We start from the raw sequence: 18,282 nt of genomic DNA, 5'->3' as shown, positions 1-18,282 counted from the left end.
TCATTAGTTGCATATAACACCCAGTGCTCATCCCAACACATGCCCAACCCGGCTACCCCATCCCCCCACCGCCCCTCCCTTCTGTAACCCTCAGTTTGTTTCCCGGAGTCCAGAGTCTCTCATGGTTTGTCTCCCTCTCTGATTTCTTCCCATTCAGCTTTCCCTCCCTTCCCCTGTGGTCCTCTGTGCTATTCCTTACATTCCACATACGAGTGAAACCATATGATAATTGTCTTTCTCTGCTTGACTTATTTCACTTAGCGTAATCCCCTCCAGTTCCATCCATATCGATGCAAATGGTGGATATTCATCCTTTCTGATGGCTGAGTAATATTCCATTGCATATATATATACCACATCTTCTTTATCCATTTGTCTGTTGAACGGCATCTTGGTTCCTTCCACAGTTTGGTGCCTCTCTGTTCTGATTCAAGAATTTTGTGAGGGGAATGGAGGGAGAAATGAACTTTGTGTCCTGCATTTGTTCTGTTTCAATATTTCAATAGTGCTTCCCCATTTGTATTATCTACTCTAAAGTGAAAAAAAAAGGAAAGAAAAAGAAAAAAAGAAGAAAGAAAACGGAGGTTTTAAGCCATTTTGTTTGCAAGAAAATATATATTACTAACTTGGGTTTGGCTCTAATTTGAATGGGTCACTCACTGGCTAGAAATGTAATTTCTTTTTTGAATTGAAAAGAGCAACGTAAGGGGATGAGTGGTGACAAATACAAAGGAAACAGTCACTTGGTCATTGGATAACTACTTATGTGACAGTCAAGTGTCACCCCATCCTCCTCTCCCCAAAAAAAACTTGAAGAAAAAAGAAGTAAATACAGAGCTTAAGAAGTCACTAGTTTTACTCTCATTGGTATTGTGATGTGGAAACTTAGAAACCCTCTATGGCTTTATCACTTTATCCAATCCAATGGTCATTTGCAGTTTATGATTTTAAAATGTTCAATACATATGGACAAATGACAAAAGTATATCAGAACAAGAATTAAAATATGGTTACAACATTTTTATTAAAGACTAGTTTAAAGCAATCAGAAACTGGCGGGATGAAGTATTCTGAGGCAATCTCTACTCTGTGTATTTCATATTCCATGCTATTCATTATAAGCCTGGGCTTTTTGGCTCTGACTAAAGACTCTATTAAAGCTTATGTTCTTAATATTTGTCATTGTAAAATTTGGGGGAACTGGCAAAGCGATTCCTGAAATGATGCTTCATTTGCTTCACTATCAAGTGCTAGAAAAACTATTTTCATGAACTGTGCCCCCAAACCATTCACGGTAAAAACTTGAGGGTGTTTTCATTGAAGCTTGTGCTGTACATCTGAAAAACCAATGATGCCTAAAGGAGTTTGGAATCACAAGTTTGTGAGATTAAAAAAAAAAAAAAAAAAAAAGGCAAAGAATATTCAGTTTGAAGGAGAAAGTGCAAGAAAATGACTTTTTGAAGCAGTTTGACATTTTTTGTTATATTACTTGAGTGTGGAAGTAAATGTGCATATCCTTCATAGATCATAGGAATTTTTAAATGTGTAATTATGTAATTTAATGTAATAACTATGTAGCCTAAATGCAGCCTAAAAATTGTTTGATATTTTATCAGTCTCTAGATTGTTTTACATAGTTACGATCACTACAGGGAAAGAAAAAAAATATTCCAAATGATTAAGTAACTTTAGCCTATTATTGAATCAAAGATATAAAATAATATATGCTATGTGTGATGATAACCTGCACATTTTTAACTAATGAATACATTACTAAGATAAAATGTGCTAATTTCATGAGAAAACAATGTAACTGAATTCCAAATTATGCTAGTTTGGTTTCCTCTTGACTATACTTTGATGCTGGAAGGCATTGCATTATATGTTTATGAGTTTCAGAGCATATTCTGAATATATTCCTTGTATCTCTATTTATCAATGAAATGTACTTTTGATCCTTTCCTAATGTGTTCTCTGTTGCTTGCTTGCTTTCTTTTTTTTTAAGATTTATTTATTTATTTGAGAGAGAGCACGCACAGGAAGGTCAGAGGAGAAGGAAAGAGAATCTCAAGCAGACTCCATGGAGCCTGGAGCCCATCGCAGGGCTCAGTCTCACAACTCTGAGATCCCAAACTTGAGATCATGACCTGAGTTGAAAACCAAGAGTCAGTGGCTTAACCAACTCTGCCACCCAGACACACCCTCTCTTGCTTTCTTAGTAAAGCTAATTTGACCATCATCCCATCATCCATGGACCCTTGCGTATAAATTTTCAAGATGTTGCTATTTCTTTAGTAATTCTCCATTTTATCTACCAAGTGTATGAATGGTAATTAGAAGATTAGAAGATGGAGGAGCTCCTGGGTGGCTCAGTCTGCCTTTGGCTCAGGTCATCATCCCAGGATCCTGGGATTGAGCCCCATGTTGGGCTCCCTGCTCAGCGGGGAGTCTTCTTCTCCCTCTGTCCCTGCTTGTGCTCTCTCAGTTGCTCACTCTCTCTCTCAAATAAGTAAATAAAATCTTAGAAAAGTTTGGAAGATGGAAATACTTCAGTTTTTCTCTGCATAGTATCATAATTTGCTGATGTATCTCACTTCAAAGTTATCAAAATTCTTTATCTCTCTATAACATTTACATAACACTTTCTACCTTAAGTGCAACTACTTGCATTCCTACTGCAGTTCCCTATTACATGCCAAGCTTTTAGAAAGGAGATTGTTAGTTTTATTCATCTAGATAATCCCCAAACAAAGCCTAGACCTGGCACTTAGCAAGCACTCATTAAATACATACTGAATGAAGGAATAAGGAATGAATGAATGGTCTATTTTGAACAAATTCAACAAAGTTAAGATTTTGAATAACTGTCTCTCTATATGTGTAAAATATAGGCAGAGGAAATATTCAAGCATTTTTCCTCTTATAATCCTATGTCAGAAGTTGAGGGTTATAAATAGAATCTTCAGTCCATTAAACCCAATGTAATAAATATTGAATAATTACCATATTATAAATGAAGTATAATGCTAGGTACTGCACAGGAGATTGCTATTAAAACAATAAAAACAAAAACAAAACATACATAGTCTAATTAAAGCTCATGACCAAGATTGTGAGGCCAATAAAATTATACAAATGGTACTAATGATCCTAAAATTCATTTTAATTCCATGAGCATACATTTGCTCTGTCTATATCTCTATCTATATCATCTATATCTATATCTATCTATATCATTAGCTTCTATAATGATATAATTCAGATAAAATTGAGCAAAATATGTTCTGAAGTGTATAATACTTTTAGAGAAATGCACAGTATTGATTTTTCAAGTAGCATTTTCAAAATTTTAACATAATACTTAAAAATATACAGACAAAAGTAAATACCTAATGGAACCTAAGCACCTATATAAAATAGAATATTTTCAAATACCTTAAAAATATTAATTGCCTCATGTCACTAAGAGTGATGTTTTATTTTTATCCATTTTCATGTTTTAAAATAAATTTAATATTGAAAGATTTTTTTAAATTTAGATTATTGAAATATAATGGCATTTTGCATTTCTTCCTTTTTTTTTTTTTAAAGATTTTTTTTATTTATTTGAGAGAGAGAGAATGAGAGAGAGCACATGAGAGGGGGGAGGGTCAGAGGGAGAAGCAGACTCCCTGCTGAGCAGGGAGCCCGATGCGGGACTCGATCCCAGGACTCCAGGATCATGACCTGAGCCGAAGGCAGTCGTTTAACCAACTGAGCCACCCAGGCGCCCTTTGCATTTCTTCCTTAAACATCACCTTATTTTTTATACATATGAATAAAAGCAAATATATTTATAAATGTTTATTAAAACATATATAGAAACCAATGGCTTTTTAAATTATGTGATATATTCTGTGAGAGGGATTTTTTTCAAGTTTCAATGTTACCTCAATTATTTGGAATGTCAAATTCTGTGTTTTTTAAATTTCTTTTGAAAATAGTATTGACTTTATTTTCTACTTTGAATTACCTTATTATTTAAAAAAAGAACCTGTGCTTTGGTTGATTTTAGTTGTTTTATTTGTACTCCAGTCTCTGAAGTAAAATGGAAAAGTAGAAGTGTTACTTCAGGAAATATCTTTCAACACCAGAGCATTTATTCAAATATGATTTTTTCAGACAAATTTTTTTTGACGGTAGCATTTTTATAGCTTTATGGTAATCAAAAGAAACTAAAGCAAAACAGATTATATTATTTACATCTATGAGTTACTAACATTATTGTCAATGATTTTAAACTATCACTTTTTTCCTTTTCAAATAAGGTATTTATTTTGTTACCATTATAAAGATAATAGTAATTATAGTAATTATAAAGATAATAGTAACATCACTCCTGACATATGTAGCAGGCATTTTTGGGTAAAATACTGAGAATATTGGTCTCATGTTAGAAAATGTAACAATATTTTCTATACAGTCCTTAATGCACAAAATGTTTTCATATGCTGCCCCTCTCCTCCTTCCCCTTTTCGTGGTAATGCAGGAGCAATTAATTATAAAAATTAGGTAATCACCAATGGCCTTGTGTTTGTTCAATATAGATGTCAGTCTATGTGAAGGAAGTGTAGTATAATTGAACAAATCAAATTAGACATGTCTTTAAAAGAAAAGGTACAATGGTGATAATGGTAATTGTTTGATATTCTATGTCAAAGCATTGAGCACAGTGCCAGCTTATATAGGTACTCAGTTGTAAGAGTGGTAGTGATGGTGGTACGAGCCACACTGGTAGTTGTAGTGTTGTGAATAACAGCAGGAGAAGTTAATTTGAGCAGCAGAAAAACATCCTCCCGCAGAAAACTTAATCCCCATGACCTGATTTGTTTTATCTATCTTTTCATACATGGACACTTTCTAAAAGGGATTCGAGGTAACTGTGTCAGCTAAACAGATGTTAGCATGAATTATTCCATAAGTTTCATGTCCACATGTCAGCTAGTAGAGATTGTATCAGAATATTAGGATTGGGACCTGCTTAAGGAAATTAATGTAGGATTAAAAAAGCAAGATCTAGGAAAGGGAGGTGAAATGTTTTCAGGGGTATAATTCAAGAGTATTAAAGCAAATGTCACGTATGTCATTATTTTATTAATATCAGTTCCTTTCTAAGATTCTTGTAGTTCGTGAATGTAAAGCCTCAGCGCATTTTATAATTTAACATAATTCTGGAAAAGTCAGTTGAAATTTAGTAAATTATTTCAGAATTTGCCAATTCAGAAGTTGCCAATTGAAAGTTAAATGTGATATTTATGTTGAAAAGCTTTGTAAACTGCAATGTACATATAAAACGCTAGTGCTATGATGATGTTGATGAAGGTGATGAAAATAGGGATTGGAATAGGATTGAGTAAGTACCCATATTCATACTCTAGGAGATACTGATGCCTCTGATGCTACCTAGTAGCCACTCTTAGGAGTATAATCCAGTGTTGTCAACTCCGCTGAAGCCTGGTGTGGTTAATAAGTCCATCCTTTTTCGTTAGGACAGAGAAACCCTGTGTATCCTTGTTGGTTGGTTTAAAGGGAATGCCATAAATGAGAATAACTAAAAAGAGGATCACAAACATTTGTCTATTGCATGTGCAAGAAGTTAGGAGGAGACTGTTCATTTTTTCATTTATTCCTATCAAAGAGACATTGTTATTTTTATATTTAAATTAGTTTGGTCACTGAGTACAGCTTGGACACTATAAAATGTATTTTTTTTCTAGTGAAAAATACCTTTTTAGAGAGAGAGGAGAATTATGCCTCTTAAGGAAATGGCTGACATTGTTTGTTTATAAATTTGTTTATAAATATAACCTCTTAGACTTAATGTCCCTGAGTTGCATTTGGCAAGCTTTTTAACAGTGAATAAAAAAAATCAATGTAGAAGGATTTGCTACTGCAACATTAGGTTACAAAGTGAAAAAAGGAGAAAGAGAACACATGTTTTTGTATAATTTACCCATGTGAATGGATATTTATTTATCCAGCCAGCCACCATTCATCCAGCCATCTCTGTCAGTCTGTCTGCATAGCTATTTTTCTACCTGCTTATACTTTAGGATACATATAATGATAAATTTAGGTTAAGAAATATATATTAATATAAGAATATTAATTTAAATCTTCATTATATATACATATTTATAATGGATCATGCTAACGGTATACTAGCAGACTCTTTCACTACTTCTAGAAACCTCCCAAGGCAACTTTACAAACAATAAAACTTAATGCTTGCCTCACATTAATTAAGTCTATACCAGGGTTTCTCAATTTCAGTACTATTGACATTTTGGACGTGAAAATTCTTTGTTGGGGGCAAGCAAGAACTGTCCTGTGCATGTATGATGTTTACTAGCATCCCAGATCTCCACTCACAAGAAGCCATAGCACCCTCCCCCCCACTGTGATAACTATAAATGTCTCCAGACAATGCCAAATGCCCTTTGAGTAGCAAACACCCCCAGCTGAGAATCACTGTTTTATATCTATGCAAAGAATAATCTAAACTGACACCCACAAATATATATGAAATCACAGGTGCTACATAATTTATTTTTAAGTTAAGAACATATTGAATGCATGGGAATTTTATCAGACACGTGTACCTACTATCCAGATTTAACAGACATACAGATAATAATATTATTTAAAAGAATTTGTAAAAGAGAATATGTTGATTTAGCTTCAGATAGCCAAATATCCATATAGTATTAGGGAAAATTCTCTCCACAAAATTGTTCTTTATCCCAGTTAACGACAACCCCACCTACCAAGTCTCCTAGGCTAAAAACTGTAGGCATGCCCTGTTTCTTTTCTTCCTTAATCCCCATATCTAGTAAGTTACTAAAATATTTGTTACACTGCCTCAGAAAGATGGCTTCAGTCTCAGCTCTTGCTATTCTGTATTCACTGCCATCAGCCTCTCTTACCTGGCAAGAATTTCCTAACTTTTTATACTGGAAATAGGCAGATAATTCTACAAAACATACATAGTTTAGTTTACCTGTATGTAACATCATTAAATCCCCATTGCCTGAAAGATGAAAATCTGAAATCCTACTTACTTTTGTTCCAGTTAAGTCCCCTGACCTCCTCACCTCATTTTCCAGTCAGGACTTTAAGACCTGTGAGCACATCAGGCTTTCTTTCTCAAGGCAGTTTCCCATTAGACATGTTACCCTCTCTGCCTAGATTTCACAAGTGTGCCTTATTAACGTATTCAGTTCCTCAGTTTAACTAGAGAGAATTTGATAGCAAGGAACACCATGCAATCTGAAATTTTTCTGTTCTTAAACTTCAGATATAAAATGATAAGGTATAGAGATGTAAAGGGACACTTGTATGTGCTTCCTTGTTTTTTTTTCTACTTAATGACTTCTTTTTTATAAACTTTACATTATAAATATAACACATACTGAAAACATCACAAAACAAATGCATAGCTTAAGGAGTTTTTAAAAGATATACTCTCTTGTAACTTTCAATATACTCAAGAAATAGCACTTTGCTCGCCACACAAGAAACTCAACTCTGTGCCCCAACTCAAACCCTTTCCTCTACAAAGGTAACCGCCATCCTTACTCATAAAAACCTGCTTTCTTGTGTCTCTTTATAGTTTGATAATTACCCAAGTATGCGTCCCTAGACACTATAGTTTTGCCTTTGAAAGATTTTTAAATCTCTTAAGACTTAATTACAGGTTCTTCTCCCTCCTCCACACCTTATAATTTATCTATTCAATCCTGAGATATCTTTCTGGAGCGTTTTCCAGAGCCTGAGTGTTGTAGGTTGCTTACTCCTGATAGAGTTCAATATGATTTCTTTGTCTTCTGTACTTCCTCCAAATTGGCAGTTGGATCCCAACACTATCATATTCATGTTTCATCCCTTTGCAGAAACCAAAAGTGGTGGCATTTGCTCAGCCAGAGGCATCAAACGACTGGTTGTTGTCAAGAACTGTCAAGGGTCGGGTGCCTGAGTGGCTCAGATGGTTAGGCGTCTGCCTTCGGCTGGGGTCGTGGTCCTGGAGTCCTGGGATCGAGTCCGCGTCTGGCTCCCTGCTCCTTGGGAGCCTGCTTCTCCCTCTGCCTATCTCTCTCTTTCTCTCTCTGTCTCTCATGAATAAATAAATACAATCTTTAAAAAAAAAAAGAACTGTCAAGGGTCTGACAAGTTAGCCTGCCAGTTGTGTTGGCAGAAGACCTGAGACTCCATGGTACAGCGGGAGCTTCGTGTTTACATTTGTTTCCTCTCGCCCCTGGGGCAATTCCCGGGGCTGGGGGGGGGCGGGGAGGTTATTGGGAAGTGGGCACAGGTAGATACTGTACACAAAATGGATCTGTGTCACAGCTGAGAAACTCTGAGCTTAGGACACCCTAATCTTCCAAAGGGAGGTATTAGCTAGCAAATTTGCCTTCTGCCATGAGAGAGAGACTATCATTATATCCCAATACTGTTTGCTAGCCATGCATCCTTAAAGAATTTGCTTTGTTTCCACCTCCATTTCTAGTGGGCCCAGTAGTGGTACTCGGTCCTTTTACATTAAGATTGTTTTGTCATACTTGAATTGTTCATTCATGTACAGAATCTCAATTGATTCTACATATCCTTTTGAAAAGACCTCTAGTTTCTTGACACCTATGAGAATGCTATTTTAAACTTTTACGGGGTTTTGGGGGGCACATTTTAGCATATTTTGAATTTAGAAATATCAGAATCATGCTGCAATTACTTTTGAAAGGTGTTCTGGATTAGATAATATTTTTGTCATAAAAAGGAGGATGTGATTCTTAAGTTACAATTTTAGACCATGTTGCAATGGATATTACTTTCAATAGGAAGTAATAGTCACCAATTTTTGAAAGAAATAACTTAAAATGATTGGGATTTTGAAATCTGGAATAAGACAGATATTATTTTTCTTTAAAAAAAATATTTCGGCGTGCCTGGGTGGCTCAGTTGTTAAGCGTCTGTCTTTGGCTCAGGTCATGATCCCAGGGTCCTGGGATCGAGCCCCTCATCAGGCTCCCTGCTCCACGGGAATCCTACTCCTCCCTCTCCCACTCCCCCTGCTTGTGTTCCCTCTCTTGCTATGTCTCTGTAAAATAAATAAATAAAATCTTAAAAAAAAAAATTTCTTGGAGTGCCTGGGTGGCTCAGTTGGTTAAGTGTCCGTTTCTTGATTTTGGCTCAGGTCATGATCTTAGAGTGGTGAGATTGAGCCCCACCTGGGCTCCACACTGGGCATGGAGCCTGCTTAAGATTCTCTCCCTCTCCCTCCGCACCTCCCCCCCCCCACTTATGCACACACGTGCTCTGTGCTCTGTCTCTCTCTCTAAAAATAATAATAATAAATAAAAATAAAAATTAAAAATAATGCTTCCTTTTTTTGTCTATGTGATTTTAGGCAAGTTATTTAACTTTAGTTTTTTATCTATATGATAGTACTTAAAGCATTGGTGCTACCAGAATATAAGACATAAGTGCCTCACATACAGAAAACACTATGTAAATAAGTTAATATAATTATTACAAGTAGTAAATAGCCACTTAGAAAATTGTGGCTTGCATAAGGATACTTAAATATGAAAGCATTTTAATTTCTAGTCTCCAAACCCCTGATCTCAATTTATGTTATTGTCTGTAGTCCTGATTGTACTTACAGATGTCCATGCTCTATTTATTTGAATTGAATTGAATATTAAGAACACATAAGTAACATAAGACATTGTTGTCACTGGATGACATGACTCATGCAAGTATTTATTCTTTATAAATTAATTAAGCCTTTTGCTTTCTGTTTTTACTGCCAAATATTTAGACAGATATTAAAATGTATCTTGGCAGTCTTGTCAAACCCAAGCCTGATACTTTGGCTTTCCTATTTCTGAAATCGCTCACCCTTTTCATCTAAAAAATCACAACAGACTAGTCACAAAAGCAGTCACCTCTAACTTCTGAATCATCAAAGGCCATTTCCCATATGTTTTCCAAAAGAGGCAGCTGTTGTTATACATCATTTCATGAAATCCCATTTTCGTCCTTTAAATTTTGAGAGGGAAAAAAAATCTTATAAAAGCTCTCAGACAGGGCGCCTGGGTGGCTTGGATGGTTAAGCGTCTGCCTTCGGCTCAGGTCATGATCCCAGGGTCCTGGGATCGAGTCCCGCATCGGGCTCCCTGCTCCTTGGGAGCCTACTTCTCCCTCTGCCTCTCTCTCTCTCTGTCTCTCATGAATAAATAAAAATAATTAAAAAAAAAAAAAGCTCTCAGACATAAAACTGTCACTCTCAAATGTAGATTGAAATGGTAACAAGCAGTTTTCTCATCTAAACTTTGGTGATATGTAGTTATCCCTTTAGACATAGAGAAACACAGTTTCATATATGCTAGGCAATATAGGCAGTGTATTGAAGGAGAATAAAGATTCTGGATTCAGAAAAAACAATGACAATTAATACTGAGAGCCTGCTGTAAGCCAGATCTTTTCTTAAGTAACTTGTAAGGATTTACTTCTCAGAATAATCCAGAGAATTTGTGATCTTAGTATCCCCGTATTGGAGATGAAAGAACTGAGGCATGGAAGAATAAATAATTCATCCAACATAATACTGCTAAATGCTAGAATATGAACCCAGGTAGTATATTTATTTGCTAGGGTTGCCATAACAAAATACCACAGACCAGGTAGCCTAAACAGAAGTTTATTTTTCTCACAATTCTGGAGTCTTGAAATCTGAGATCAAGAAGACAACAAGGTTGTTTGCTTCTGAGGCCTTTCTCACAGACTTGAACATCAATATTCTTGTCTTCTTTGTATGTATGTCTGTGTTCTAATTTCCTCTTCTTTTTAAGGACACCAGTCACATTGGATTAAGGTCATCCTAGTGACCTCATTTTAATTTAATTACCTTTTTAAAGACCCTACTCCAAATATGGTCACATTCTGAGATACTAGGAGTTAGGATTTCAACCATAAATTTTGAGGGATCACAGTTGAGCCCATCACAGGCAATCTGACTTCTGTCCACACCTTTATGAACTATATAGCACCAACTGTTTAATTAATAATTTTTAATATCAAATATATATATGCTTGCATATCATTTCCCAATCCTAAACTATACAAAATATTTGCAAATATTTGCCATAATTATACTAACAATAAAAGTATAATGAAATTGATCATTTTTTGAAGATCTTCAACTTTTAAGCACTTAGAAGGAATTTGTCCTATTTTTCAGAAGAGAAATTAAGGTTAAATAACTTGTGCAGGTCAATAAGTAATGGAGACAAAAGTCAGACTAATACCTGTCAGACTGCAACATCCAAATTTAATCAATGGACTGCATTGCCCTAAGCAGTTTGATTTTCTATGGAGGATAATGCTCATCACATGTACAATGTGTATAAAAATTACAACACTTTAATTCATGTGTAGGCTCAGTTGTATGAAAATGCTGACAACTAATAATTTCTTTTTGATTTAAGTTGTATCTATAATTAATCAAAGTTTAATTCAAAGGTCTCCAGATACTCTTACTATTTTGCATTTATGCAGTGTATCTAATTTCAGTTAAAATTCAATTCCCTAAATCACTAAAGCTTAATGTGTATATCTGATGGGAAAAGAACGAATTCAATACTATATTTTAAATAGTTGTAAAAGAGTGTCAGTTTAGAATTCAGGTTTAAAAATGTAGACCGATCTGTATAAACACATGGAAAAGAAAAAATTATATACATACACACACACACACACACACATTTTAAATTATAAGAGAAATGAAATTTTTAACAGTACAGATTTTTTTTAATATAGAGACACTTAAAATTGAGATTTGTATATGATTATGTAAATGAATCTACAAAAGCTCCCTATTTAACTTGTGGAAACTAGCTCTAATATAACAAGTCTATGATACAAGGATATAACTGAGCTAGGTCAGGAGATGAAGGACCATTTGGGAATGGAGGCCTGAAGGGGGCCTGTTAAGAACTCTCTGGCCAGCTAAGACAGATATAAAGGACAAAGAAAAAGATGATAACTTTGGGAGAGTTAAGTTGTCCTCTTTTCAGTAGAACTAAAGTGTTCACTACTAGGGTTAAGAGCTGGCTAAGTGGCCAGTGATGATGAATGAAAGGCCTGTAGATTCTTAGGAAGTTAAGGATTGTAATAGCACTAGCACCCAAAAGACTGGCTAGTAATGGCTGGGAGTTAGCAGTTCTGCTGGGAAGAACTGAATCAGATTCTTTGCCCCCTCCCCCAGTGTTACTTCATGCCAGGTAAAAGGAGCATGAATTCAACTCTACCACAGTCAGGTACATGACATTTCCCATTTCTCTATTTTCCCAAATCTAATCAGATCAGACTTTGAGTGCCTGCTTGCTGGGGTAGCATAATCACTGGAGTTTTAAGGAACCTGGGAAAACTGAAAGCAAGACTCCAAAGCCGAACATCCCATCGCATTTGGAGATGCCACATGGGAATGAGGTATATAGTCAGTCGATCTCTATTTCTACATGCAGCAGGAATATACAATGTTTGCTATATGCTTATTAATTATTTCCCAGTAAATTTCTTCATATTATGTCATAGTTAAGAATGTTCTCTACTTTAGAAATTCCCAGTCTTGCTGTAAGGGGCAGGGACAGAAATTAATTGCCTATGGAAACTTAATGGAAAACCTTAGTGATGGAGAGGTTACAATTTGCTTCTACATTTGTCACTGTCAGAGAACACATAAATTCTGTAGTCATTACCAACAGAGGGGCTTTCCTCCCCCCCTTCCATAGTTCTCTGCTCCCCCCACTCTTCTCTGCAATACTATGGATTTAATTTCAAGTCTACGGATTGTAAGTAATCACTGTTTTATTTGTGGAGGTCTTGACTGATGGAGTATGTTAGTATTATTTGAGGATGATACCTAATTGGGTATGAGTACGTAAGACACTGGGGAAGAAGCTAAGAATTCAGAACTGTTTCGATTTGCTGCAGAAGGTGTTAACAAGAGTAAATAGGTTTATTTTCAAAGGGATGATTAAAGAAAAATATCTAACAAACCTGGATTTGATACATAATTTGAGTAGGAAAAATGTTGAGGAGACAGAGTTTTGTACACGTAGCCAAGAATGTATAATTGCTTTTAATGTGCGTAACATTGTTCCTAAACACTGATTAAATATTCAGGAATCGTGAGGTATTGCAATCACTTAAATCTTAAGTGGATGAAGGAACATTTAAGGAAATATTACTATTCTCACTAGGATCAAATTAGAACCAACTAAAATAAAAGAATAAGGAAATTGTGTCAAATACAAAAAAATTAACAGTTGTTACAAGAATCGTGAAATGAAATAGAGATTTAAAAATAAAGATTGATTTTTCTTGAATGATCTGCAGGTAAAGCCCAGTGAAGCAGTCCAATCTCTTCTAATTTTGATTGAATGACATCCATTGAAAATCCTGGGAACATTATAATTTCAGATTTCATATTTTTTCTTGAAATATTTTATGGGAGAACAGTATAAATTTCTATTCTTTAGAGCAAACCATGTATTTTTTTCTGGATTTATTGCTCATATGGATATATTGCTAATATGGGAAGCTGGTCAAATTTCTTTTTTTTTTTTTTTTCTCATTTTTTTGGTTTCCATCATCAAATGCCCTAAGCAGAACAAATCATCCCTTGGGTTAGAAAAGTTCTGAAGTATTTAAGGCTTTAATGATCTTCAATTATATTCACTTCTTGAACAAAGCAGCTGTAGAAGCATCCATTGACAATGGAAATCAATCAGTTTTAGACAGCAGAAACTTACAACAGAAGGAGAGAGATAGGTCTTTAGGTGGGTATTCACTCTTCAGTTGACAAAATAGGCAGTTTCCTGGAACTAAATGTACTGAGCCAGAACCAGAGTCAGGATTTTCTTTTTGTTGGGGCATTCTGATGATTTCTACTTACCACTGTGGTCCTTGGGCACAAGTCATGATTATGTTGTTCAATGTTTTTATTAGCAGAAAGTTCATAAAATCATTTTCAATGGAAAACAATATCTAAAAAGACCATAAGCATTGTTTTCTACTTTTCAATTCTACTTCATTCAACAGCCATTATTGAATGTCTGTTCAGTGCCAGAGTCTGTACTAAAGGGTATAACATACACAGAAACAGTATAAGGAACCAGTTCTGTAATTTAGGAATAAATTACAAGTTGAAGAGGCAAGATATAAAAAGATATAAGGGGGGGTGCCTGGTTGGCTCAGTCAGTAAAGCATCTGCCTTTGGCTCAGGTCCTGATCCCAGGATCCTGGGATCAAGCCCCAGGTTGGGCTCTCTGCTCAGTGGGGAGTCTGCCAATTAAAGCCAATGGTTCTTCTGTAATAAAGTTATAATTATTTTTATTTTCTTTTTTTTAAAGATTTTATTTATTTATTTGACAGAGAGAGACACAGTGAGAGAGGGAACACAAGCAGGGGGAGTGGGAGAGAGAGAAGCAGGCTTCCTGCAGAGCAGGGAGCCCGATGTGGGGCTCGATCCCAGGACCCTGGGATCATGACCTGAGCCGAAGGCAGACGCTTAACGACTGAGCCACCCAGGCGTCCCTAATTATTTTTATTTTCAAATCAGATTGTTTACAGATAGTTTTGGCTATTATCAGAAATAATAATATTTGTAATCGATAGCATCTATTGAACACTTACTATTTGCCAGACACTTTTCTTTAGCTTTTTGGGTTTTTTTTTAGGATTTTATTTATTTATTTGAGAGAGAAAGAGAGAGAGAGAGCAGGGGAAGGAGCAGAGGGAGAGAGACAAGGAGACTTCACACTGAGCATGGAGCCTGATGCGAGGCTCGATGAGCCTGAGATCATGACCTGAGCCGAAATCAAGAGTTGAAGGCTTAACTGACTGAGCCACCCGGGTCTCCCTAGACACTTTTTATAAGTGTCTTATAAAATCTTTTTAATAGAGTTATTGCTATCTTTTATTTTAAAATAAAGAAACTGAGGCTCAGTGAGGGTAAACAATTTTAACAAGACTACAAAGTCAGTAAGTGTGAAGGCTGGTAAGTGTGAAGTGTTTTGAGCTCAGCTTTGCTTGGCAGTTGAGCCCACATTTCTTACCATTATTCTAAGAGTCTAATTAGAGTCAGTTCCCAAGTGAAGATGGAACTAATGGTGAGTGTGTTAGGAAGAATGGACACTATGACATGCTCTAGACAAAAGATCGATAATACATCCTCCATCCCCAATGTTTATCTTTGTGTATCATTGTACTTTAGAGCACTTGATAATTATTGTATACAAGTTAAAGGATAAATTACCTTTATAATGAATGAAAGAATTTTACTTTTTAGACCAAATGATATTGGAAAATGTTTTTGATCTCTCTTCTAAGAACACAAAGGGATTAGAGTTCAACCACTGACACAGTGATTGAAGGAGGATTTGTAGGGCTCTAGGGATAGACTATTCCAGGCAAGTGCAATTTCAAACACGTGGTATACAAACAATGCATGCTACTGTTGACCTTTCACCTCTTTTTTCTATTCCCCTAAGAATTCATCCCTTTAATCCACAATTCTCAGTGTCCCAGGAATGCCTATAATGGCTTAGAGTTCCCAATCCAGTGCCAGACATGAATAGTTTCATAGGTTCCTTGACCCTTCATCCATTTTGGACCTTTCATCCATTTAATGGACTCTTTGCTCCGTTAGGATTCAACTTTTCTAGGTGATTAGTGTTAGCAGGTTCATTCCTAAGAATTGTGGGACCTGGGATGAGAGTATAAATGAAGGTCTACATATTTTGTGTCATTATTCTTTATTATAAATAAAATAATTATTATTAAAATATGATCTATCCTCCCACTTTGACAGAAATATCTTTATAATAACTCGGATGGCTGGGTGAAATGTTAGAATTTTTGAACTCCTCAGTAGTATGGTGACATGGAGAGGGATGGACTCCAGCCTTCAGCCCCTCCTTTAACCAGTTCTGTCCAGTATCATAGGAAGCTTTGAGCAGAGTGACACTTAGGCTGTACATCTAGCATCCATACACTCTCCACTCAAACATCTGCACCTGGACCACCCATCCTTGCTAGGTGTATGCATGTTGGTCGCATAGTCTGCTGACTGGGGGACAGAACTGGAAAGATGATATCACAGGCTCTAGGTGAGGGATTGGGGCAATTTGGGAATGAAATTCTGGGATCACAGGGATCTGGAGCATTGGTCTTCTCTAGAGAAAAGAAATGCAGGTTCCAGATGGGTACTTTTCTTGACTCTGTAGACTTTGCCTATGGGTGAAGATATGGCCAGAGAAAAGCCAGAGTGCCCAGCAAATATTTATTGGTTTTTCACTGTGTGCCTGTACTGTTGTAGTTACATGAGACATGAATGAACAAATTAAAGTGCTTGCCCTTGCAGAGCTTATATTCTGAGAAAGGGAGAGACAGACTACAAATACTAAATGTAATAAATATATATACTATATAGTAAATTTAAAGGTGAGAAGTACTATAGAGACAATAAAAGTTAGAGCAGGAAAAGGTGGGAGGACTGTTAGTCATCATTGGCTTCAACTGAGGTTTGAGAGATTTGAGAAAAAACTTTAAGGCAGTGAGGAAATTAGCCAAAAAGAGAACAAGAGGGAAAGAAACTCAGGGTTATAAGTGTATAAGAGTACACTTATATAGAGGGTTATAAGTGTATAAGAGTTCACTAAGAGTATAGTGAACACCTTGAGGTAGGACCACACTTGGAATGTTAGAAGAACAAGGAAACCAGCAAAACTGGAATAGGGTGAGAAAAGTAGAGGGTTAAAAAAAGAAGTTACAAAAAGAACTGATGACCAAACCATATAGTATTGTACTGTGCAACAGAAATATAGTGATAGCCATAAAAATATTATTTTAAATTTCCATGTAGCCATAATAAAAATGTAAAAAGAAAGGTTAAAAATTAACCTTAATAATGCATTTTATATAACTCAATTTATCTAAAATGTTATCATTTCAACATGGAATCTTTGAAATCGAGAGTGTATTTTATCTCAATTCATACCAGCTACATTTCAATTGTTCAGTAGCTATATCTAGCTAGTTGTTGCTGCACTGGGCAGAACAGATAGATTTTGACTCATCAGTGAAAGAATTTTGTCTATTACTTTGAGTGACTAGGGAGATGTTTCAGGATTTTAAGAATTGAAGTGTCATGATTTGATTTATGTTTAAAAACAATCAGGTCTGGGGCCCTGGGTGGCTCAGTCGGTTAAGCATCCGACTCTTAATCTCAGCTCAGGTCTTCATCTCAGGGTCATCCATTCAGTTGGGCTCCATGCTGAGCATGAAGCCTACTTAAAAAAAAAAAAAAAAAAAAAAAAAAAAGATCAGGGTCTGCCTTAACTGAGAATACATGATAAGGGATCAAAAGAAGTAGAAACAGGAAGACCTATTGCAGTAATTTTGATAAAGGAATGATGATGGCTCAGATGATAGCAGTGGTTGACATAAGAGGTGGTTCAATTCCTGATCATTTTAAAGGTAGAACAAATAGGACAGATTACATTTGGTGTGTGATGAGAGGGGAGTCAAGAATGAGCCCAAGACTTTGGCCTAAATAATAGGAAGGATGGATTGACCTCAACTGAGATGAGAAAGGCTGTTAAAAGGTTGGGACAAGGAAGATGTGAAAAGGTTGGGACAAGGAAGATGTGTGTTCAGATTTGGATAGGTATATCTGAAAAGTCTATTAGGCATTCAGGTGAAGATGTGGGGTAGGCAGTTAGATAGGAGTCTAGAGTTTAGGGGACAGGTTGGAGGTAAAACTTTGGAGGTCAGCAACCTTGAAACTGGATAAGGTCACCAAGGAAATGAGAGTGGATAGAAAAGAGAGTACCAAGGACTGAGCACTGGGACATCAAAATTAAGAGGTCTATACTGACATGAAATTGACATTAAAGTAACATCAAATATTTTACCACTTCTGTATTTTATATATATATATATATATACATATATATACACATATATAAATTTTTTATATTTAATTTTTAAAACCTTAATACATATACTCATAGCTGTCACAATCTTGCTTATTTTACTGAAAAACTGTAACTTTAGATGAAACCTAAGGGCTTTTTTTGTGACCTTTTTTGCTTTAAAATGTACTACAAACTTTCAAGTAATTAACTTATACTATATTAAACAGTAGATAGTCAAAATAAAATTGTGGTTGTAGGGGCG

General features: G+C 35.7%; 1 protein-coding gene across 4 annotated transcripts in view; it reads left to right on the top strand.

The window, feature by feature from the left end:
• Positions 1–18,282, top strand: part of ERBB4 (erb-b2 receptor tyrosine kinase 4) — a 1,094,545-nt gene that overhangs the window by 572,700 nt on the left and 503,563 nt on the right. The window lies entirely within an intron of this gene.

This window comes from Halichoerus grypus, chromosome 4 (assembly GCF_964656455.1).
Source record: "Halichoerus grypus chromosome 4, mHalGry1.hap1.1, whole genome shotgun sequence".
Taxonomy (NCBI): Eukaryota; Metazoa; Chordata; class Mammalia; order Carnivora; family Phocidae; genus Halichoerus; species Halichoerus grypus.
The sequence above is the reverse complement of the archived record's forward strand: the minus strand, read 5'-3'. Positions and strand labels throughout refer to the sequence as shown.